Source organism: Python bivittatus, unplaced genomic scaffold (assembly GCF_059951505.1).
Source record: "Python bivittatus isolate LINGU-HERP-01145 unplaced genomic scaffold, Pbiv_v1 ctg000200_np1212, whole genome shotgun sequence".
Taxonomy (NCBI): domain Eukaryota; kingdom Metazoa; phylum Chordata; class Lepidosauria; order Squamata; family Pythonidae; genus Python; species Python bivittatus.
The window spans coordinates 3,903,400-3,927,537 of NW_028277040.1; the positions used below are offsets into that span (position 1 = coordinate 3,903,400).

At 36.1% G+C, this 24,138-nt stretch overlaps 1 protein-coding gene across 1 annotated transcript in view; it reads right to left on the bottom strand.

Moving 5' to 3' along the window:
- MAP2 (microtubule associated protein 2) overlaps positions 1-24,138 on the bottom strand; it is a 254,107-nt gene that overhangs the window by 176,143 nt on the left and 53,826 nt on the right. Inside the window, exon 3 of the mRNA XM_088135597.1 lies at positions 6,568-6,635. The gene's annotated coding sequence lies outside the window, so the exon portion shown is untranslated. The remainder of the gene's footprint in view (positions 1-6,567; positions 6,636-24,138) is intronic.

Consider the following 24,138-nt stretch of genomic DNA (forward strand, 5'->3'; position numbering starts at 1 on the left):
ATTCCAATTAGTGCCAAATTCTGGCCTAACTGAACATTTCAATTAAGCCTAAGATAAAAAATTAAGGAGATTGCACTATCCTGCTATCCCTCCTCAAACACAGTGAGATTGTCCATGTTCCAATCTCCTTCAGTACATGCACAGAGACTCCATTTAGCTTGCTGGTATTTATTACTTGAGAAAATTAGTTCAGTGAAACCTGTTTTCCAGCATAGTTTGAAAGGAAACAAGTAACACTTTTAGCAGCACGGACCAAAAGAGCAACTACATGGGGAGTTACGTGGCATGAGTCATTGGCACAGTGAAATAAATAGATGGAACCAATGAAGTAATCAAACTCAACAGAAAATTAATACAAGCTTCAAAAAAAAAAAAGATGAAAGTTTGTGCATAACAGTGAAAGTTGCACTAATCACCAAGGAATTATTTCTGAAAGTTCTTTCTGCCATGTTAGAGAAATAGAAACTTTTAGCTTCCTTCCCCACCCTTCCCAATTGTTCCTTAAAAGAACATTTTATGAGCAAATATTCTTTATCATTTCATATCTTCACTGTCTTCAAATTTAGTTTACCAGAAAAGACTAGACTGGACAATGATTCCACTTTACCCCTCCAATCCTAACTACAAAATTTCAGCTTGACAATTCAGGATTACGCTTGCCAGCACTGCACAAAAAGAATACTGAAGGAGAAGAAATAGCCTTTTGGGGGCCATCTATAATCAAATACTAGCCCTAGGAAAATACTGTTTTTAGGGACCATTTCCAAACCAGAATACATGAATGCATAGCAGACTTTAGGGAACAATTCCAATGTTGTTTACATAACACTGTAGGTTTTAACATTCATCTTCAAATAAACAAAACCAAGGGAATGAAGTAAATCAACATTCAGTGGAGTCCAGCACTATTTCATCTCACGTGTGAGCCTCCTTTGGCATGAATAGCCAGAAAAGGCTTCACTTTATGTGCTGGATGAAAAATCATATTGTTTTGTGAGGCAGCTTCATAAGGAGCTCTCTGACAGGTAAGCTGAAAAATTAAATTATCTGAACTATGCAACTCTGTTTATAGCATTATACAGCATCCAATTTACAATGCATATAACCCTGTAAGCTGCTTACCAGCAGGATGCCTAAGGAGTACAGTGGAGCAACAGCCTACTTATTTATGCTTGTCTTGTTGAGATTGTTGCCAGGAGATACTGCTTCCTCCACTGATGAAAGTGGAGGAGAGCGAAGGCGTGAAGTATCTGCTTGCCTATAGGTCACCACCCAATCAGCAACTGCATGAAGGAACCAGAAAATTGGTCGGTTGGCCTTGATAATAAAAATAGCCCATCCCTGAAGCACTCCTACCGTTAGGTCAAAAATGAACATTCCTTATACTACTTTCTAATTGTTTATAACTTCATGGCATGGCCAACGCCTAGCATATCTAAACACATCAAATGACCAAGAACTTCCCTGAAATTATATTTTCACTATCCAGAGTAAATATTTTGCACCCTTCACTTAGGCCTGTATAATAAATGTTGAATTTACACACCAAAGTAGGTTCAATTCTTGATGACTTTATGGAAGCATCCATGCAGTTTTCTCTGCAACAGTGTGAACGTGGTTTGCTGTTTTCTTCTTGCAAGAAATATTTCAACTTCCCAGTCTGTTCTGCAATCCTAATATACCCTGGAGGTCTCTCATCCAAATGCTAGCCCAGCCTAATCCTGCTTAGCTTTCAAATGCAGACAAGGCTAGCCAGGTGCTGCCTCCTGCTGTGGTTATATATTCATAAGGAAAATTTACCTGTAGTGAAATACTGATTCCAAAGCCTGGTTCTGTACATGATATGATGAGATTTAAACAAAGTCTTTTTGGTGGAAGCCACCAGTATGTGAGATCAGAAGTGAAATGATTGCAGCAGTCAAGAAGGGAATCTCAAGTTTACTGAGAGCTTGTAATTCCATGGCTTTAGTAACAGGTAAGATTCGCTTTGGTCTTTCCATCACCCCAGATATCTTATCCAATGGTTTTTCCTCTACAACATATCTCTGGTAGATGCTAAAGCAAAGCTTGAAGATTTGCTGCCTCTTTTAAAGTCATGACTTATGAAATGGGGAGAGTAGAGAGTAATTTATGTCCACTGTATTTTTCTTCCAATCTGGAAGAGAAATTCTGGGAGTCGCAGTTCACATACTCTGAAACAGATAATTCTTTTTTTCCACATTTATTTTGCCTTAAGACAGACAGACCTCTGTCTTAAACACACACATATACACAATGTTAAAGCTATGAGAAATAAACAGTATACCAGGTGTTAAGCAGCATAATAACCAAGCCTCTTTTCTTTTTTATAAGATGTAAGTCTACCTCTAGATGTTTAAAATAAAATACCTTTTTTAAAAAAGGAGAATGAAGATGGTTATTTAAGATAATTATTCCTTGTTCTAGCAGTTGACATTCCCCACTCAAGTTGAAAAAATCAGCTCATAAATCTGCAGTGTGGAGTTTGTCCCTCATGTTTGTATGTGCCTGTAAATTTTACAAATTTATTTATCATCATCTATATGCCTCTTTAAGCCAAACATAGCTCTGTGAGGCTTCCAAAATACAAACATTCAAATATAACAGCACTAAAAAATAATAGTAATAATACGACAAAACAACTGAAGAAACAGCCACAGCTTCCACACCAAGGGAAGGAGATGCCCCCATATCTCACATCTATTGTCAAAACTCTGGAATCACCAGGTTTTAATGACATTCCAAAACACCAGTGGAATGAGAGCCACTCTGATCTTACAAGGGATGCTGTTCCAGAGAAAGGGGGCTACAACAGAGAAGGCTCATTGCCATGGTTTTGGAGATGACCCAGAGAAGGTCCACCCTTCCTGATCTTATTGGGCAAGCAAAAGCTAGCAGTAGAAGGTAGTCCCATAGATTCCCAGGTCCTAAGCCATGGAGGGCTCTAAAGCTGTCAATCAGCACCTTGAATTTCACCTGGAAGAAGAAAAATAGTAACCAGTACAGCTCTTGCAGTAGAGATGCTACATGGGGAAATACAGAGGGTCTGTTGCTGTATTCAGGACCAGTGTAAGCTTCTGAGCGGTCTTCAAGAACTATATACAGCATATTGCAACAATCCAAAAGAGAGTTCCACTTGACAGAGTTATTACCTTGAATTATTTTGGGAATCAGCTACCAACGGTGGTTTTCAAACCTATGTGTATGCAATCAAGATTAAACATTTTATATTTTTCAATTTAAAATCTATTGTGTAGGAAGGGAAGTGATTTAGACCTTATCTTTAAAACATTTTGGATACCAGCCACTTATTCTGTGGCTCTATAATATTGATAGGTGGAAGACTGAGAGAGAAGTCCAAAAACCCTGGTTCCCTAATCCCTAGTTCACCTGTCCAACTACACACCTGGACTCACGCATTCAAGCATCACAAAAGAAACATCAGGGGAATGGATATCTTTAAATCCCTTCCATAACTCCATCTAGGCTTCTTGGTTATTTAAATTGCCTTAATTTAAATCAATCTGTCCTGTGCACTGTGAAATGAACATGTACAGGATCTTCATATGTGTCCAACAGATAGGGGTACACATATTTTCCCTTATCAAGCAAGTTCAAAAGGAAGATTTCTGTTAATCAAATAATCTGTACATTACATGATCTGTAACTCCTTAAAATATTCAGCCTAACAATTAATTAACCAAAATAAGTGAGAACAAATGCTATCCATAGCATTTCATGACCTAGAATAGTATTTAGGTTTTCAACTCAGAGAATCAGACTGAAGTTTATAACTGATTAAATAGGAGATGCTGCAACCACAGCTTTTATTACCCACAGCTTTCCCGAGGCTCTTCTCTTAAATGCATTCATCATATTGACAGCTAATGAAGATTATTAAAAAAAAAAAAGTGTTATTTGTGTTAGTAGTGTTATTTGCTTTTATTGTGCCAGACTAGCATAGCTCTGGGAAAAGACAAGGCAGAAAAACCTTGGCAGTATATCAGTAGGAAGTTATGCTGGCCTCCAAAAAACAGTGAGCCACCAACAGAACAAAAGACAGAAGAACATATCGTAATTTGTAAAGTGGCTCATGTTATGTCATGTTATACAAATGTAAAAGGTATTTTAAAACCAAACCTCCAATCTTCCTCCCAAGATCCAGCTGGCTCCAGTGTGAGTGTTCATTTCATCAGAGGTCATCATATACTGGGTCTTCTAATCTCAGCTGCCAGTTTTCAAACCTTAATATACACACGATTCTAAGAAAAAACTGAGCTATTATTGTTGTTATTATTATGGTTGGTTGCTCAGTCAGACAGATGTTTAGACTGGATAAGGCATTTTAAGCCATCTATCAAGTCCTTCCCAAGGACCTGGGATAGACAGATGTTGTTGTTTGATGGTGTTAAATGTATCGTCACAGGATATAAACTATTCCAAGTAAAGCTGCCTTTTGCAATTGACTGATGGTGATTTTGTCAATATTGATGGTCTTCAAGTGGTGCTCCAGATATTTTGGGATTGCACCTAAGGCACCTATTAACTATTGGTACTACCTTTGCTTTCTTTTGCCACAGTCATTCTATTTCTATTTGCAGGTCTTTGTATTTTGTGATTTTCTCCAGTTTTTTCTCTTCTATTCTGCTGTCTCCAGGTATTGCAGTGTCCACTGTCCAGACTTTTTTGTCTTTCTTATCAACAATTGTTAAGTCTGGGGTGCTGTGTGGCAGGTGCTTGTCTGTTTGAATTCTGAAGTCCCAGAGCACTTGAGCTTCTTCATTTTCTATGACTTTGTCTGTTTTGTGATCCCACCAGTTCTTGCTTGCAGGTAAATGGTATTTCTTGCAGATATTCCAATGCATCATTGTTGCTACTTTGTCATGCCGTTGTTTGTGGTCAGTTTGTGCAAACTTCTTGCAGCAGCTAACTAGGTGGTCCACTGTTTCTTCAGCTTCTTTGTACAGGTGGCATTTGCTGTCTGTTGCTGTCTTCTCAGTTCTGGCTTTATATGCATTTGTTCTTAAGGCTTGGTCTTATGCAGCCAAAATTAGCCCCTCTGTATTATTATTATTATTATTATTATTATTATTATTATTATTATTATTACTACTACTATTACTATTACTATTACTATTACTATTGCTGCTGCTGCTGCTGCTATTCTATTGTTGCCAAAAAAAGGACACCTTAAGTCTGTTTATGGCCAGCACCTACATACTACTGTTGTGTATTAGGGAATTTTACAGATGTTAATCTTATCTGTGTTGCACAAATTCAAACATGGCTTGGTTGTCATGTTCAAACACAGGACTGCTTTGATTAGTTGACAACTGTACTATATCCCTCTGTTATGCAGCTGAGGAGCGCAGACACTCAAAACCGTGAAAGAAGTGAATTTAAAGAGATAGTGGAATAACTCCCTGAAATGCATTATCACAGGATGTAAAAATTATCAATCTGAAGTGATCTGAGATAATCTATTATTTTTAAACTATATAACACTGGATAGAATATGCTGAAAAGGAGTCAGAAGAGCAGAAAAGGTCTGTGATTTTTTTCAAGTCTATTGTTTCATACAATTGTGTGTGGGGGTGCACATGCACTAATTATAACTCTTTTGTTTATTATTATTATTATTATTATTATTATTATTATTATTATTATTATTCTCAGTGAAGAGAAATACCTTACAGGATTTCATGTAAAAATTACACAGAAAGATAAGCCTGAGATTTGGCAACTCTGCTCAACACAGGTTTTGAGAAACTTGTATACAAATACATATAGCTGACTTCATAATTTCCTTGTGAACTGCAATGTGAGATGAATAACTAGTTTTATTACAATATTTTAAGCATAAATAATTTGTATTATAAGATTCCACATGCAGGAATTTGCCTTTGTACACTTTTTACAGTAAATGCTATTATTTTTTCCTTCCTGTGTTCAGGAAGATCCCCGCATTTGCATGGTTTGCTCTGGCTGAAGCAGGCAGTGTGCTAAGCAATTATTTATGCATTACAGCATTGTGGAAGAAGAGAGTTACACTTGCATAATGTGTCTAAATATCCATGCACGTATCTATGCATGTAACACAAATTCTAATTTGATAAGCCTGAGTGAGCAGAAGTTACCTCAGGCAAAGGACACATGCACAATTTTTGCACCTTACAAATACAGTATTTTTCCCTTCAGCCATCTGCTCTAAAGTATCTAAAACATACTGTGTGATGTGAGTTTAATGGGTGAATATTCAAATCTACAATAACTCTTTATTACAGAGCTACAAAAAGCAAGATTTGAATTACAGTTAGAACGTCTTACAATCTTGACTGGAGAAATAGCTACATTTTCTCCAGTCATCATTTTCATAATTTCAGGTTACAGTGATGATCTGCTACTGCATCTTTGTTCCAGAATGCTGGAACATTATGGAAGGCATAATTGAAACCTGAAATGTCTAATAAATATTAATACACTCATGCTATTGTACCCTTATCGAGAATGACTATGTAGTGCAAATCAGGCCCCAAGAGAGTTGCTTACCCTTTCAATAGATTGTACCAGATACTGAGGTGGTTCCAGGACGCACTCACCTAAAACTCTCTCAAGGCCTGCTGGGAAAAAGAAACAGACAAAAATTGATGCCCCTTTTGATAAAATCTATGGACCATATATATACATACATACATACTATATAAATAACCTTAACTAAATTTGGATTCCTCAGAGGATTTATAAAACGGGCCAAGATTTTTTATGTGCCTCCCCAAACCCAAAGTGAAACTCAACTGTAGTTTTTCACCTCCTTTTTCACTTGATAAAGAATGCTGACTTTCCCCTTTGATGCTTGACATAAGTTTAGAACTCTTAAAATGTGCTTTTAGACAAGATAATATCCATAGTTCTTCTTGCAATGCATTAGAATATAAATTAATATTATATGCCAACAATATTTTACTATTTCTGTACTTCATACTTTGATTCCAGCCTTGACACGTTTGATTAGTGCATATGGGAAGTTGGTAATTGGTTTAATTAGCACTTATACCAAAGGGCAAAGATTTATCAATACATTGATTATCTTTTTTGTATATGTACTGAATTTATTATTTATATATTCTTATTCTATATAATATTTCTCAAATTCTAACGTTACATATGAATAAAATATATAAAGAGGTTTCCTTAGATCCTGATAGATGGGAGTCTTTAAAACTTACCCTTTGGTATATATACATACACACAGAGAGAGATACACACGTATACACATACATGGAAAACATTTTGAAAAACTCAGTACAGTGTTCTGTAAATTTTGGGGGGATTCAATTCCAAATGTGTCCTTGAGAAAGATGCATTTGTCAATTAAAGATGGGAGATTGGGTTTTCAAATTTTGAATTACACCCCTACACTTATCTTCTGACTAGTACCAAATTTTGTATGGCTACACTCAGAGTAAATTCTCCATAGCAGCTTTACATATATTTACACTAGTAGGCAGGTAAGTAAACTTTATTGCAATCTTAGACTAGCATGTGTACAAGGATGTGTATGTAAATAAAGTTCTCCATAGATCATAAAAATAACAATTAAAAGAGGTTAAAAAGAAGTGGGAAATGCAATGTTATTAGATAATATTTGCTGCCTTACCTTCATGGCAGCAAGGCAACATTTGGCTACATTATGGGTAATAGTGATCTTATGATCTGCTAGGAGGTAGGAGACATACTAATGATTGTCTCTTCCAGGGAGTTTGTTTATGAGAGGCCAAATTAATACATCACGCAAGTTCAAATAGAAATTACAATGCAATAGGACATGCTGCACATCCTCTATGGCAATGTTTCTCAAGCTTGGCAACTTTAAGACTTGTGGACTTCAATTCCCAGAATTCCCCAGCCACCCTCAATTCTGGGAGTTGAAGTCCACACATCTTAACGTTGCCAAGCTTGAGAAACATTGCTCTGTGGCATGGGAATCATGGGGAAAAGTCGTTCGTGGAAGGGAATCTTTTGGTATTTACCATCTATGACTGCTAGAGGGAGTCCACTGAATCTAGTCAGAGCAAATGTTCTGTGATGTCTTTGATTTATTAAGGATTGGCAATAAGCAGCTGGATTGGTGGTAAAAGACAGTCCCCAAGACTTAGGTTGCCTTGTTGCTAATTTAATATCTTGCTAAACTTTACACTTACGCCAGTAGTATTTTCAGAGACATCTAAATTACTAGAATTCCCAAATCCTAAGAGACTAAAAATCCCACAATTAGTCTTTATAAATACTTTTTGATAAATTAATTCAATATCCATATGTTAAAGACTGAATGGAATAAGGAATTGGAGATCTCTATTTTGTCTAAACAATGGGAGTCTCAATTTCTGCATCAAAAATTACAATAGACTAGACTATGGATTATTTAACAAACAAACAAAAAAATCAGACTTATTTGACCCTGTTACATTTGTACAGAAAAGCAATTCACTATGTTGTTGGAGATGCAATGAGGATGATATTTCATTCAAACATGTGTCTTCCAGTATCCTAAAATCATATTCCAGGAAGAGATCATTGCATGTATTAATTTGTCTTGAGATAGGCTTTAATATTTTCGGATGTCCATAGTCTTTTCCATACTTAAATACTATAGTGAAACTGAGGACTGGACTACAGAAATAAATTCTCTGCACCCTTATTATTAAGAGATTTATTCTTCAGCATTGGAAAAATAAATTTATGGCCCCAGTTATCAATGAACTAAAGACCTGATGTTGCTTGCAACTTGTGAACAGTTGTAATGAAATATGGTTACACCTTATTGAAATTTTTGGGTAAAACTCTGTATATACCTGCATGAGATGCCTTATATATTTCTTTTCTTTTTCTTTCTTTTTCTGTTTCTTCTCTTGATTAAACAAAAGCAAAAAATAATTTAAAAAGAGTTGATGTCCCATTTTTAAAAATACAACATTCAACTGTAACTGGTCATTATCTCCATCCTGCATCAAAACACAAAGATTTTTTGGTAGGTGGAGAACTTGACAGATTTTATATTAATAAAGCTCTAGATCATTTTAAGTGGTGTGCAAGTCAACCAAAGCCAAACTGAATAGTTTTATTTATATGTGTGCCCATATTCAATATTACATGTTCTATCAATATATGTAGCAATAAAAGTAACAGACTGAAATTGGCCCTCACAAAAAACGTTTGCTGCCTTTTAATAACTTAAGTATATTTGATAATGCACAATTTGTAAAAGTAGCATGCACTTCAATTTTGAATATCGTTAAAAATCATTCAAACCAACTGATAATTGTTCAGGATTTAATTGTGAATGGGTCTCAGAAATAGGGCAATGGTAACAACTAAGGTCACCTCCTAGCTTACTTGCAGGTCTCCAATAAATCACACAATCATAGATACGGAAGGTACTTTAGAAGTCTAGACCAACCCTACCAAAATAGGATTCACAGTGCATCTCTGACAGACTCTGTTTGAAGACCTCCAATGAAGAAATTACAACTTCATACGACAGTCTGTACTACTGGCTGATAGCTCATACAATCAGGAAGTTTCTTCTATGTCTAGCCTGAACCTGCTTCCTGGTACTTTTAACCTGCTGGGTTAAACATTTGCTCTCCTCCAGTCTTCTGGGATCTAGTTCCAGCTCAAAGGTATAGGGCATCTTTAAGCTACACTGACTGATGGTGCCACCCCCCACCAATGCAAACATTTGCATTTTTAGAAAGTTCTGGAGGGAAGGGTGGCCTTGGCACGCTAGGCCAGTGCCTACTTGGCATTAGACTAAACCATCCCTGCTGGGATCTCCTGTGTCTTCCAGGAGTACTCAAAGGTTACCAAGAGCAATTCTGTGATCACCTCTACTTCCTTCAAAACTCTAGAATGGAGTTCTGGAATCAGAATTCATTTTCCCTATCCTTACCTATCATAAACTAGTTCCCTCCTGCCCTCCACCTCCCAGTGACATAACAATGACTAGGTAGGGCCCAATTCTCTTCTTAGAGAGGAGAGGAACAAATTAGGAGTAAAGTTGTGCCTTCTCACCATTACCAATTTATGACATTCTCCTAACAATACACCTGTTTCTAACACTCCCAGAGAATTCTTTTTTATTGCTGCTTTTGGTGTCTCTCACAAGGCTTACCTCATTCTGAACATTAGCCTTTCTAACATAGTTCCTTCAGTTACTGGAGATTACCTTGTATTCTTCTTTAGCTATGTCCTCCTCTTTCTATTTCCTATTCATTTCTTTTTCTTTTCAGCAGTTGAACTTATGTGTATCCACAATTTCTCCCACTGTTCTTTCTTGTAGACATTGTTTGCAATTGTGCTTTCAGTATTGCATTTTGTAGAATTTCCCATCCTTCTGGCATACTTTTTTTTCTTAAGGATTTCACAATACATAATCTAATTTATCCCTTCAAGATGATCAAAATCTGCTCTTCTGAAGTCCAATATGCAGGTTTGCTCAGTCCTCTTCCCCCAGATATTACAAATTCAAGGATAATATGATCACTTTTCCCCAGAGTATCTGATACCTTCACTTCTTCAGCTATTAGGTCCATGATAGCAAACCCCCATATTCTTTCCTCCTGACAAATGAAGTTGTTGGAAAGAGAAGACAAGAATCTGTTGGGCCTCTAACTCTTGATAGAGGTAGATTCTATCTTAATAATTAAAATCTCCCAATATCACTATTGTATGCCTCTTAAAAATACTGGGCATCTGATGCAGAAAGGCCTGTCCAGGTAATCTACAACAAAGTTCCATAATTGCTTCTCTTTTTATTCTTTCACATTTTTCAACAGGATTTCCATGCTCTGATTCCTGAAAAGCAAAGTCTGTTTTTTCCCTATATATAACACTCCATTATTTCTGTTAGATCTGGTTTTTTTTTAATAATGTGTTATTTCTCGTGCCATGTACCCAAGCATGAATATCATCCCAGCAATGATGCCTATCACCTATTATTTGTCTTTTGGAGTTAGGATGTCTAGTTCTGTTTATTTGCCATATTTTGTGCACTAATGTAGAAACACCTTGTCTACATATTTGGTTCTGGACTTTTTCCACCCTTCCCCTTTTTGTTTTAATTTAACACCCTCCTTTATGACTGGAAAGATGCCTGCCAAACACACTTTCTTGCCCATCTTCATAAGATTTAGCTTGTTTCTTCCCAAGGAGTCCTTCATGATGGAAGCACAGACTATTGTTGTAGAAGCCTAACCATGCTTGGTAGCAACATTTGTGTAACCAATTGCTGACTCTCAGGATTATGTTTTCTCTTCTTGCCCCATGACCCATAAATGGAAAGTCTGGTGAAAAAACTACCTGTGCTCCCATGTTAGCGATAACCTGGCTAGAGACAGCCAAGAGCTTGCAGAGATTAAATTCTCAAAGAATTCGTTGCCCTGTCTCCAACTGTTAGCAATGCATGTGTAGGTTTCTATATGCAGTCAGCGCCCAAGGCTCAGCACAGCTGAGTTTTGACTGCATGGAAGATCCTTTGCCAAAACAGCAATTTCTCATCAGATTTACCCCAAACATTTTGATCCATGAACATCAAGGGAAATTTGCCTGTATTTGAGTTTGTGCCACTATATAATAGGAAGCTATGCCTTTGCCTTAACCCTCTAATTCTTGCTGCAGTCTGGTCTGGAATTTGGCCCTCAATTAATAAAATCCTCTCAGACAATTTCCTTGAAAAAAATTGTACCATTCTTCCCTTCTCACAGATTTCCTCTGTGTAAGCTCCTTAAAGAAGTGGCCTGTTCTTTCATACTTTCTAAATAGAGAGTAGGGGAGAAGGAAGAGCCAGTGCTGCTGGGAGAATTTATAAGCCAAAAATATACAGTACTGAGCAATTACATTTGGCCTTTGCATAAAAAAGTGCATAAAAGAACTGATCCAGGAGACTCAAGAACTAAAGAATTCTTGTCACTTGTGTAAAGTATATATGTTTGTTATGGTTCCATGTTTACCTATAAATATAGATATATTAAATAAACAGCTAAAGAGCATCTTTCAATGAGCCATTTTTTCAGAACATACATTGCAGATGGCAAGTGACAATGTTGCAGCTGGCCCAGAGAAACTGTCCTTTAGCACCAGCCGACTTCTGCTCAACTAACAGGACTTTGTTTTTCTGTCTTCCTCCCTGCTGTCCTCCAAATCTGCTCTGGAGAGTCTCCTAAAGTCCTGGAGAAGATATAGGTAATGTAGAAGAGGATGCTAGTAGATGGGAGGAATTTGCTCCATCAACACAGGTGGACAAACACAGATGCACACAATATGGCTACATCTGATTAATAAAGATTGATCTGAATGATTCCAAGAACATTTTTTAAAAATCACATCATTATTTTTATATACAACTAGCTCTTCTTGTACACACGGCCACACTAATGCTGGGAAATAAATTCTATCTTGTTCTCTTTGCAGGCTGATAAATCCCAGGGCAGGCTAGCACCTCAGGGGGACTGTGTGCTATTTAACTACAGACCACAGTCAATCATTCTCCTTTAAGGAATATAAGTTAAACATTTTAAAAAATGGAGAAGGTGCATTTAAATATTATTAATCTGGTATAGCACCATTTAAAATGTCTACTATTTATTTCTTGATTTATAACTGTTTTTCATGACTGAAAGCAAAAAAAACCCCCAAGCAACTAATGTTCTCTGTATTTAATAGGAAAGTGTGTATATTCTTTCAATAAAAGAAATACATTTAGTAATAAGGATAGCTCTTCTCTTTTTGCAAAAATTTCTGAGGCCCAATTCCTCAATCAATAATAGAAAAAAACTAGTTTTGATTTAATGTTATAGTATTTTCACTTTTTTTCTTGTTTTTCAGCATTCACAGAAATTCACTTTAAGCATAATTGCAATCAGTTGATATGTAACTTTGTACCTACTGAATAATATCTCAGATGGCAGTAATTGGCCAAGAAAGAGATCTTGGGGTCACAGTGGATAACTCAATTAAAATATAACTAAGTTCACAGAAGTTGACAAAAAAGCAAAAATCCATGTTAGGGATTATTAGGAGAAGTAAGAAGGCAAAACTGTAATACTTTTAAATATATCTACAGTGTGCCTGCCTTTGAAATACAGTCAACATTTCTACTTAAAAGAAACAATTCCCTTATATTAAGGCCGCCTCTGATGATTTAATGGACAGGTCAACAATAAGGATACAATTTACCACTGACTTCTGGGATTTTTTCAACATCTCGATCTAGCCTACAGCCCACAGATGTTCTGATGGTGTTCCCATCCAAGCAGTAAACCAGTCTAATTCTATGAGGTTTATTTTGTATCATTCAAGGTCAGCTAGGTCATTTCTTATGAAACATTTTTGGTTCCAACATCTCAAAAAGAGCAATGTAGAAGTGGAAAACATAAAGGAAAGAACCACCAAAATTATTAAGAAACTGGAATCCATTCTTTGCACAGAATGTTTAAAATGTATTTGCGTGGAGACTATTTAGCTGTATGAGGGTAAAGACAGAAATTAGGTCATACATGGTAAGGGTTTCTTTAAAAATGCACAGTATGGAAACCTTGGACAAACAGATTTTCTTCTCATAATGAAAGAGAACCATTATCAGTCCCCTATTAGTCTTGACCAGGACCAGCACCCACCCACCCCGGCTATTTCTGTGGGGAAAAAACAAGCCTTCTGCACTCAGGAGTGAGCCACCAAATCAACCTCACAGATAGTTTGACACAAGGATTGCAAATTTCTAGCAGGTAGAGCTCATCTTTTAATTATATATGATGTGTCATAAGAAGTGTTAATATATAATTAGAGTTCTCCTGAGGAAGATTTAGCTGTAGTTAGAGTTTTAGCTAGAGTACTGAGGTACAAATTAAATGATCAGCAAATGTTATTAAGTTCTGATCCTTTGTTTTTTTTATTCTTAGCAGTACATAAAAGAAGTAAAGGGTGAGATTAATCAGGACAACTCATCTGGGCCTTGAGCTGCAAACTCTCCTGCAACTCTTCACTCGAAAGGACTATAGTCTTAAGTTTACAAATCTGGAGTAGCATATATTGAAATGTTTGCTGACCAGCCTATTTCTATCAGGCACCATCTCAAGCTCTCTCCTGCAATATGAGAGAAGCAATTCAACCAAGGACTTACAATAAATACCTGTTTCTGATACAGTACTAGACGTTTTCTTTTGCATGATCAGACGCTGTTTCTAAGGATTGTCACATTCTGAAGCTCAAATATTCTACTGGAATCTTTAAAAATAAGCTTAAGGCAGCTATCTTGCTCCCGCTTATTTATTTATATGCTCAGCAAAACAGAAAGATGCTTCTGAGTCAAGCTAATAACATTTTATGAGGTTTTTATATACTAGAAAGAAACAATAGTTGCACAGTGGGAAAACCTTCTGTTCCTGAGCCTTCTATATGGGTATCATAGTCTATAAACATGGGCGATAAACCATTTCATTTAATCTTCTTTTCACAGAAGCATCTTCAGATCTTCCGAAACATGGGAGGGCAAATTCCAATCTCAAAAGACAAAAACCATTCTGATGCCTTTCACATAACTAACAGCTATGTTGCTTTTTAAAAAGTAAATAGGCACGAGGAACTGATAACAATGAATGGAACATTTCATCCTATTATTACAATAAATAAAATTAATTTTTCAATGGAATTATTGCCTTGAATTCTTCCTTTCCTTAAACCTAGTAATATGTGTTACTTTTATCATAATATTGTGTATTAAATAATTAAACACGCTATTGTTAACAAATGGAAAAGCAAGCTTTTGTTAATATATTTTAGTACTTAATAACCAAACGGAAATACTATTAGACCCAACAGTAAATCGTAATTTGTTATATGTTCCTATAAAAGGCTTAAACAGGTATTTGGGGATATGAACAGAAAATATGAAATAAGTATATATTTATGTGATTACATCTCCAATTTTAGCACTTAACCCAGTGCATATTTGGCTAAATGTTTTCATTTGAATCTGGGTGAATGGATTCTATGCATCTTGGTAGCACTTTGATTTTTTTAATTAATTAGTATGAATACCAATGATAATAAACTCAATTTATACATCAAGCTGCCAGTACAATTTACCTTAGTATTGGTAGCTTTTTCACCTGAAACTCTACCTATTCAGGAAGTTAACTTTTCCTATTCAGGAAGTTAAAACATATTAATGACTGCTGCAGTTAACAATTGACAAAAATAAGAACATCTTGTCTTCTTCTTTTGTCATCCCTTTTCTTCTGTGTGAAATTATTTACACTGTGAAGTTTGAAAACTTGACACGATGAAAAGCCTAACAACATTGCAAGATGATGCAGTCTAACATGATGCAGTCTTGAAAAAAATAGGATCAAAATTCAGTGACAGAACCAAAATAAAGAACAAACAAAACCTCTGATTTTCTTCTGGAGGGGAAAGAGGAATATATACAGCAAACAAATAGTTATGTATCTTTTCCTTTTGCTGTCTTCCCAACCTGATCAACATTACTCAAGTACTAATACATTTTCAAGTTAGTTTACATTTAATACATGTCTATACATGTGTAACATACACAGAAACATTTATATAAAACATCTGTAATTTGTATATACTGTATTATAGCACTTTGTGTCCCAACTGTTTTTGTTGCTTTTTCATATGTCTTTTTTTTAAAAGAAAAAGCCAATAAATAAATAAATTCATATCATACTTAACCCAGTTTAACAATTTTTTTGTGAGATATTTCCTACTGAAATTATATGAATCATGTCACACAGGACTCAAGGGCTACAATTTGATTGTTTTTATGGAATATACTATACCTGTGCTAACTATACATCATTTTTTAATCACATTTTCATATAGATCCTCAATCCTCATCTTCTCTATAACCTACATTTTATCAAGCAGGCTATTATTAATACAGGATATTCAGAAAAATCATTATGGGAAAAGGTATGGGTTTGTTTTTTTTTATGTTCCTGCCCTACTCTACCCACCAACTATTAATCTGACCCAACTCTACATTCATCGTTTAAATACAGACATCATTCTTAGAAAAGTGTTCTCCTAGTAGCCAGATTTTTTCCTGTTTGTCAATTTAGGAAATTCATGAGATGGCTTCTCTGAGAAGACAGAATGCAGTTGAGGAATTGCATATTTGCATATTATTTACTATTCATTTATGTTAAACATTTTTATCCTCCAGGAGTGGGAAGGCTGAGTAGTTCCAACAACCCCATCACACTGATGGCAATGTGAGCTCTTGAGGTCATCTTTTCTAGTAAGATTAAGAGGGGAAAGAGAAGCTAAGAGTCGTCCTTGACAGGAATGAGGACAGTGGAGCTTTTCAGGTACAAGGATAGCCCACCCACTTAGGAAAAAAAAATCCAAAATTAACATTACAGGACAATAGCAAATCCACTCCTATGTTGTTCCCAAAAGAAAAACCATTTACAGACAAGGCTGTAACATTTAGACACACTGAAGACCCCCTCCCCCGGATCAGATAAACCAATCCTCTGGGTATTGGGTAAGAGTCCAGTACTTCTACATTAGATTTAGAGGTGAGGATGTGGCCAAAGCAAAGCCACAAAGAAGCCTGGTCAGTGAAACTGCCAGGATTGAAAGAGGAGCTCCTTACTTTACAAAGACACAATACAACATGGAATGTGAGAAGCATGAACCAAGGAAAATGTAAAATTATCAATGTGGAAATGAAGCATATTAAATTCAATGTCTTAGAAATAAGTGATCTAAGATCAGAATGATGCACTCTAACTTTAACTCAACTGATTATATAATAGGGCACACATTCATTTAGGTCACACATTCAAAGGAATTGGAATGGTATAATTCTCAAGGAGGACATTGCTAAGTATCATATATACTCGCAGATAAACCCATCTGCGGATAAGCTAACCCTCAAATTTTTAACCAAAATACCATGAAAAATGCACCACCTAACTTCTGGGGAAGAAATGGCGAACTGAAGACAGTTCTGCTAAAAACAGAGCCAACAATCACCATGGAATGAAGAACCAATGAGTAGACTGGTTCTTCATAATTCCTCTCCGGGCAAGGTCTTCAGATCACCCACAAGTGCTCCAGACAGTTGCTCCTCGCAAGGAGACCACAAGACAGCAATCTCCAGCAGGTTTAGAGCTCTGGAAGACAAGTAAATAGCCATCTTGCTAAAACCACAGTCGGCACCTTCAAAAAGGCACTGGGTTTGCATACTTCCTTTTCTAATCACTTTTGGACATTGTTTGTTAACTGCTTTTCAGCTATTAGGAACCTTTGGATTGACTGGTGAGTTTCCTTCAATCCTTATCGAAAAAAGTTTTAAATAAAAGTTTAAGGACTTAAATAAAAATTTCTGAGGGAATAAATAGCAAAAGGGTGATTAGAACTTTGATTCTGGAAAATTACAAATGGACTAAGGGTCCAGATGGATTTGAAATAAGATTTTGGAATTAATTATAAGAATCCTTCCCATGGGAAAATGCTTTTGTTTTGAATTCTTTAAAAAAAAAAATGATAGGATGAGACTTTGAAGGTTGGACACTAGAGAGAGAATTAGAAGGAACTAAGGATTACAATTAAAGGAGAAGAATACTTAAATTTGACTTACTAATACAGAAGGAAGCAAAATATTTTAACATATTGAAGGCTATTTTTGAACAATGGACCCAGAAGTTAATTTTAAGGGTGTCTGCCTCTATAGATAGACTGCATTTCAAAGGTGTTATGAAAGAGGAACAAGTTTTACCTGACAAGACTGAGACTGATCTGAAAGTGGATTTAAAAATGACAGGCTACAAGAATGATCTGGAAAAAGATGCTACACTGGATATACAAAAAAACCAGCTAATGTCTTAATAATTAAAGGGGATATACAAATAATAAGCCAAGTGAGTCACCTGGGTAATTTTCTTATATTGGGTTTACAAAAGAGACTTGTTAAAGCTTTGAAGAATTTTGTGAGAAGGGACAAAGAAAAAATGAAAAGAAATCAAGCTCTAGGACATTATTGGAAGGGACAAAAGATCAAGATTGTGAAAAGGAAGGAATATAAAGTTGGTTTATTTGATAAGGTTAAAATAGATATGTTCTTATCTCTGGTAACCCTAATGGACTTTTGCTGATCAGGACTGAAACGATGAAGCTTTAAGGATTTTTTTCTAGATCAGAGATGTGATATAGGAAGAAGAGATCATTTATTTTATTTCAAGAGAAGGTGATAAGTTACTAAAATTGTTTATACTTCTTGTGATGAAGCAGGAAGTCATTTCTTTATATATTTCTTTTCTTTATCTTTACTTTTTTTCTATTTTTCTTTCTATTTTTTCTTCTCTGCACTTTCTAATTTTTCTTTTTATTCTTTTTTTTAGTTTTAGTTTTTATCTTTGCAATTGTAATTTGTAATAAATTATTATAAAAAAGAAAAAAGAAAAATGCGCCACCTGTAGATAAGCTGACCCTTAAAATTTTCATATGTTTTAATTTTCACAACTGTCTTATCTGCTAGTAGTGCATTTCTCATGGTATTTTGGTTAAAAATTTTAGGTTCAGCTTATTCACAGATGGGCTTATACATGCGTGTATATGGGATATAGAGACACTTTTTAAAAGACTAGGGAAAAACTTACCATATATACTTGTGGATAAGCCCATCTGTGGATAAGCTGAACTGAATTTTTTGGATGTATTTTGGCATCTAAAATTCTCATCTTGTCAACAAGCATATACAGTATGTGTTCAGTTACGATTCAAAGAAATAATTCATATATATTAGAAGTACACACATCAATATTATGCAAATGTGTACTTCTACAATGGAGGAACACTCTGGCAAACTGCAAGAGATGCTAAATGGGTGATCAGAATGCCAAAGTTGGAAAAAAAAATAGAGGAACCTGGAATTACAAGAAGATTTGTACTGTATTGGGTAACCACAGTAACATAGGAGACAGTTAATAGAACACTGTAAAGAGAATTCTTAGCTGATAACTCTACACTAGGTCATCCCTGGATGGTAAACATCAGAATTCACAATCTTCTATGTTAGCAGAAACGTAAGATTGGGGGGGGGGGGGGGGGGATAAGGTAAATCAGAACACTTCCAGGTACAGATTGTGTGAATTACTGTTTGTCAAATACAAGGTCAAACTCAGAAAATAAAATAAGAGCACCAGGAAGATATGACCTGGAGAATATACTGTGAGAATATAAGGAACAGATTGAATATGCTTAACTTATTCAAAAGTGATCCTGAGGAGCTACAAGAAGTCATAAAAGAGGTCAGGAAAACTGAAGTAGAAAAAATATTTTCAAAACTTTGAAAAGAAAAAGATACATGTGGCTTCAGAACAAGCTATCAAAACATTTGTAATAATCCTGACCAAAGGATTAGAATACTATATTTTAATCCAAATTTTAACAAAAGGAAATCTACATTCGATGAAAACTTGCTCTAAAAAATTGAACTGCACCATAACAAAGGCTTTTTCTGCATCCAACCAGATTGCCACTTCTGATTCTAATTTTTCTGAATATATATTTAAAATGCCCATTAATGCTCTAATATTATCTGAAGGTTGTTGCCATTTTATGAAACTAGGTGGCACAGGTTTGACAATTAAAGGTAATATAATCTGTAATCTAAGTACCAGAGTCGGTTTGAGAGAGAGCCAGTTTGGTCTAGTGGTTAAAGCTCCAAGCTAGAAACCAAGAAACGGTGAGTTCTAATCCCGCCTTAGGCACAAAAGCCGGCTGGGTGACTTTGGGCCGGTCCCTCTCTCTCAGCCCACGATGTCGGGCTTGGGTGACAAGCCGGTCAGTCAATTCCTGTCACAACCAACGGATGAACATTTGGTTGATCTGGGAAAAAAGCGGACCCTGCACATGTGGGGAAAACACTAGGAAAGGGAAAAAAAAATCTAAGTACCAGAGTCACTATCAAAATTTTGGTATCAACATTTAACAATGAAATTTGCACAATTAGCAAAATCACTACCAGCTTTCACACTCACAGTTGTATAAGCTTCATTAAACAAATTTGGAAGGTCTTCCCCCAAAAAAGCTTAATTATAAATCTCCATCAATATAAGAGGGGAAAAATTAATATATGTCTTACATCGCTCAATAGGTTAGTGCCAGCACTTCAACACAGGCCAGGCCAGAAGCAGATTCCACAAGGACTACTGGAAGAGGGCAATGTTGAATTTCTTTCTCACCCTCTCCTCTCTTTCAAGGCTAAGCACATGTTTAGTAATACAACCAGCATTTCTTATTCAAGGTTATGTCTCTACTACTCTACCATTAGCTATCAAAACTGGGTGATTTTCCTCTTTTCCTAAATCAAAGAATTATCTAATTAATAGCATTATTTCCGGATGAGATCAAGGTGGTCGCTAGGTAAACAGTTTGATCACAGGAAATCTTTGGAAGTACCGTATTAATTGAAAAAGTATTATTTTTTTCCTCAGTAACCTTTAACCTAGTTTCTTGAAGTCCAATATGAAAACAAGGTAGGGAAAGCTTGCAGAGTATGACCTCTGGAGTTCTTAATAGCAGCTCAACCCTGGGTCACAGGACCTGTCAGAAAAGGAGAAGGATTGAGAATGGAGCAGTCAGCAGCACTCTGAGCGGCTACCCCATTGCTTCTCCTCTAAGAATACCCGGGGAGGGGGGATTTTTCTGGACTGTTTCCCATTTTTAACTTGGTCTTTCTTTTGCTGGCTTCTCCCACCATACCAAATTTGCTCACATTCCATTCCGAGAGTTATTGTGCTGACAGATGAATGGACAGAATCTCAAGCCCCTTTACAGAGTTTCCAGAACCCTATTGGGTTGGAAAGAATAAAAATGCCGAGTTTTTCTAAGAGTCATTATGCTCCTTGCCCTGAGTATCAAGAGAGCAATAATTTACTAGGACTTTCCCCTTGTTCCCAATATCTTTGCTTTATGCGATTCAATGAATATTCTGTATCAAATCTATAAAGGGAATTAAGTTCCAATTCAGTAGACATACTGTAAAAGTTTTATATTATTTCTGGGCAGGTTGCCTTGCATAGGTAATGAAACATTCCTTGTGTCTATACAAAAAAAATCTTCAAAACCTTGTTTCATTTATTTTAGAAAATGTGAATCTTTTAACAATAATTTATGTAAGTACACCTTTGAAAAAGTAAGACAATATTTTCTTATATAACAGTGGAGCATGATCAAATACTGCACAGAACCTATAATACATTTATCTAACCAATTAACTAAGGATTCAAATACTAGGAAATAATCAAGTCAAGAACAAGTTCAATGGGGAAGTAAAAAAAAATTCTTCCTGGGAAAGATTTAAAACTCACCATATATCCATCCAATTAAACTTCAAAATATAATGTCATGATAAGCTTAAATAAGAATATGAAACTTGAAAACATTTCAGTGAGATTAAAGGTAAGAAGAGTTAAAACAATTGTCTTTCCAATGGTAATGTATGGCTGGGAAGTTGGGCACTGAGAAAGAGAGATATAGAAAATAAGGTATAATTTCAAATTACAGAACATGGACTGCAAGAAGACTCAATCCATCAAACCTGGAGCAAATAAAGACTGACTGCTTTCAGCAAAAAAACCCCATTGGGTAAGTTGGATTCACTTAATGACCATATGATAAGCTTAATGACCATGTGATTCGCTTTACAACTGTTGTAAAAATGGTCATAAAATCGGGTCCAGTCACATGGTGACTCAGTTGACAACCACCCCGCTTAACGACCAATTTTCTGTCCCTATTGTGGTCGTACAGGTACAGACTACCTGTATTTTATTATACTGTGCTTTAGAAAAGAGTGGCATACTAAGTGGCTTTTTAGCTGTAATCCCCCCCCAAATTTTAACACATTCCTACACATCTTTACTTCTGTCAGACAAAAATGATTCTATCAAGAGTAGCACCACAAAATTTTACATGACTGCAGGTGACAGTATTTAGATTAGCCTTCATGCTGGCTGGTTACTGAGAGTTTGACATAATTTAATTCCTACTTTTTTGCATTGAATACCCTGTAATCCCTGTAAAGAGCAGTTTAATAATTTTTACTAATTCCATACTACTACTTGTAAAAGCTTATTTGCTTATATTCCGGCTGTAAAAATGAAGTATTGGATTGTATTGTCTGGCATCCTATAGGACACAATGCTTCTGTATGAAAGAAAACAAGATGAAGGAAGATTGAACCCATTTTCTTTTAACTGAGTTTTATGAAATCCTACTAGCTTCCCATAAAATTAACTGAGCAACTGATAATTCATAGCATAATATTTTAATGGTATTCTATTAAGTATTTTAGTATATCAATAGTTCAGCATTTCAATATTTAAGTAAATATTTTAATAGTAGTTCAAGACTAATATAAATATTTTGTTCTTCCTTTTTTCATAGTATTATAAAATTCATATTCCTATCACGTTTAGCCTCTTTCATTTGCACATTTATGTATTAATTTACTAATTCTTTTTTAATCTCTGTTTTGAAATGAAGTTATACAAAATGCCAGTCAGTGACCATAATAAAGGTTTTCATTTGATAAAATGAGGTCAAGAAGATCACTGGTATGTCCTTGGCAGAGCTATGAGTTACTATCAAAGGTAGATCAAGATGGCAAATATATGTTCAAAATTGTTTAGTCACCAGAAATCAAACCCAGCTAGCTAAACATTTTTATCCCTTTTCTGAGCTTATAAATATAAAAAATATCAATGCTCAAATTTGTGCTTTAGAGAGACTAGTCTGGGAATGTTATACTAAGAGTTCAGTATCATCAGTACACTGATGATACCCAGCTCTACATCTCAACTCCGGGCTGGACAAGTGAAGCTGTCAACATACTAAACCAGTGTCTGGAGGCTGTTGGGTCTGGATGGGGAGGAACAGACTGTACCAGAGTATTCCTTTTGCACTCATTTATTTTGAATATACAGGTAGTCCTTGACTTACAATCACAATTGGGACCAGAACCTCCATCATTAAGCGATGCGGTCATTAAGTGAGTCGTGCCCGATTTCACGACCTTTTTTGCTGAAATCATTAAGCAAATCACATGGTCATATAGTGAATTCAGCTTCCCCCAATGACTTTGCTTGTCAGAAGCCCCCTGGGAAGATCACAAATGATTGGGACCCTGGGACGCAGCAACCATCGTACATGCCAGTTGCGAAGCATCCGAATTTTGATAATGTGACTGCAGGGATGTTGCAATGGTTGTAAGTGCAAGGACCAGTTGTAAGTCACTTTTTTCTGCACCACTGTAACACTGAATGGTCATTAAACAAATGGTCGTAAGTCGAGGACTATTTGTATAATGTAAGGATGTATTACTTGGGAGATCATCACTGGAACCCTCCATTCTGGATAACTATCCCCCAATTTCCAATCTTTTTGGAGAAGGTTATGGAGAAGGTAGTCAGATGGTAGTTGCAGAGAATCTTGGATAAAATAGAGTATCTAGACCCATTTCAGTCAGGTTTCAGACTGGGGTATAGTATGGAGACAGTGCAAGCTTGCTGATGAATTTTGGTGGAGCTGAGATGGGGGTGAGGCAACCATCCTTGTGCTTCCTGATCTCACTGGCTTTCAGTCTTGTCAATCATGGTATCCTTCTAAACTGACTACGGGAGTTGAAAGGGGGGGGGCACTTTATTATAGTGGTTCACCTCCTTCCTCAGCAGTCTGTCTCAGTCACTGTTGATGGGAGAGGAGAAATCATACCCGTGGCCCCTCGCTTGTGGGATGCCTCAGGATTTGATGCTCCCTCCCTTCCTGTTTAACATTTACATGAAACCACTGAGTGAAATCATCTGTTGGTTTGGGGTTAGCTTTACATCTTAACACCGAGGTGTGCAGGTGAAGCTGTTGAAGTACTGACCCAGTGTATGGATGGGGAGGAACAGACTTTAGTTCAATTCTGATAAGACTAAGTGGCTGTGGCTATTTGGCTCCCCTGAGCTGGGGATGTTTCCATTGTTGGTTTTGATGGGTTGTACTTTTCCAACTGAGACTGCTATGCAATCTGGGAGGTTCTCC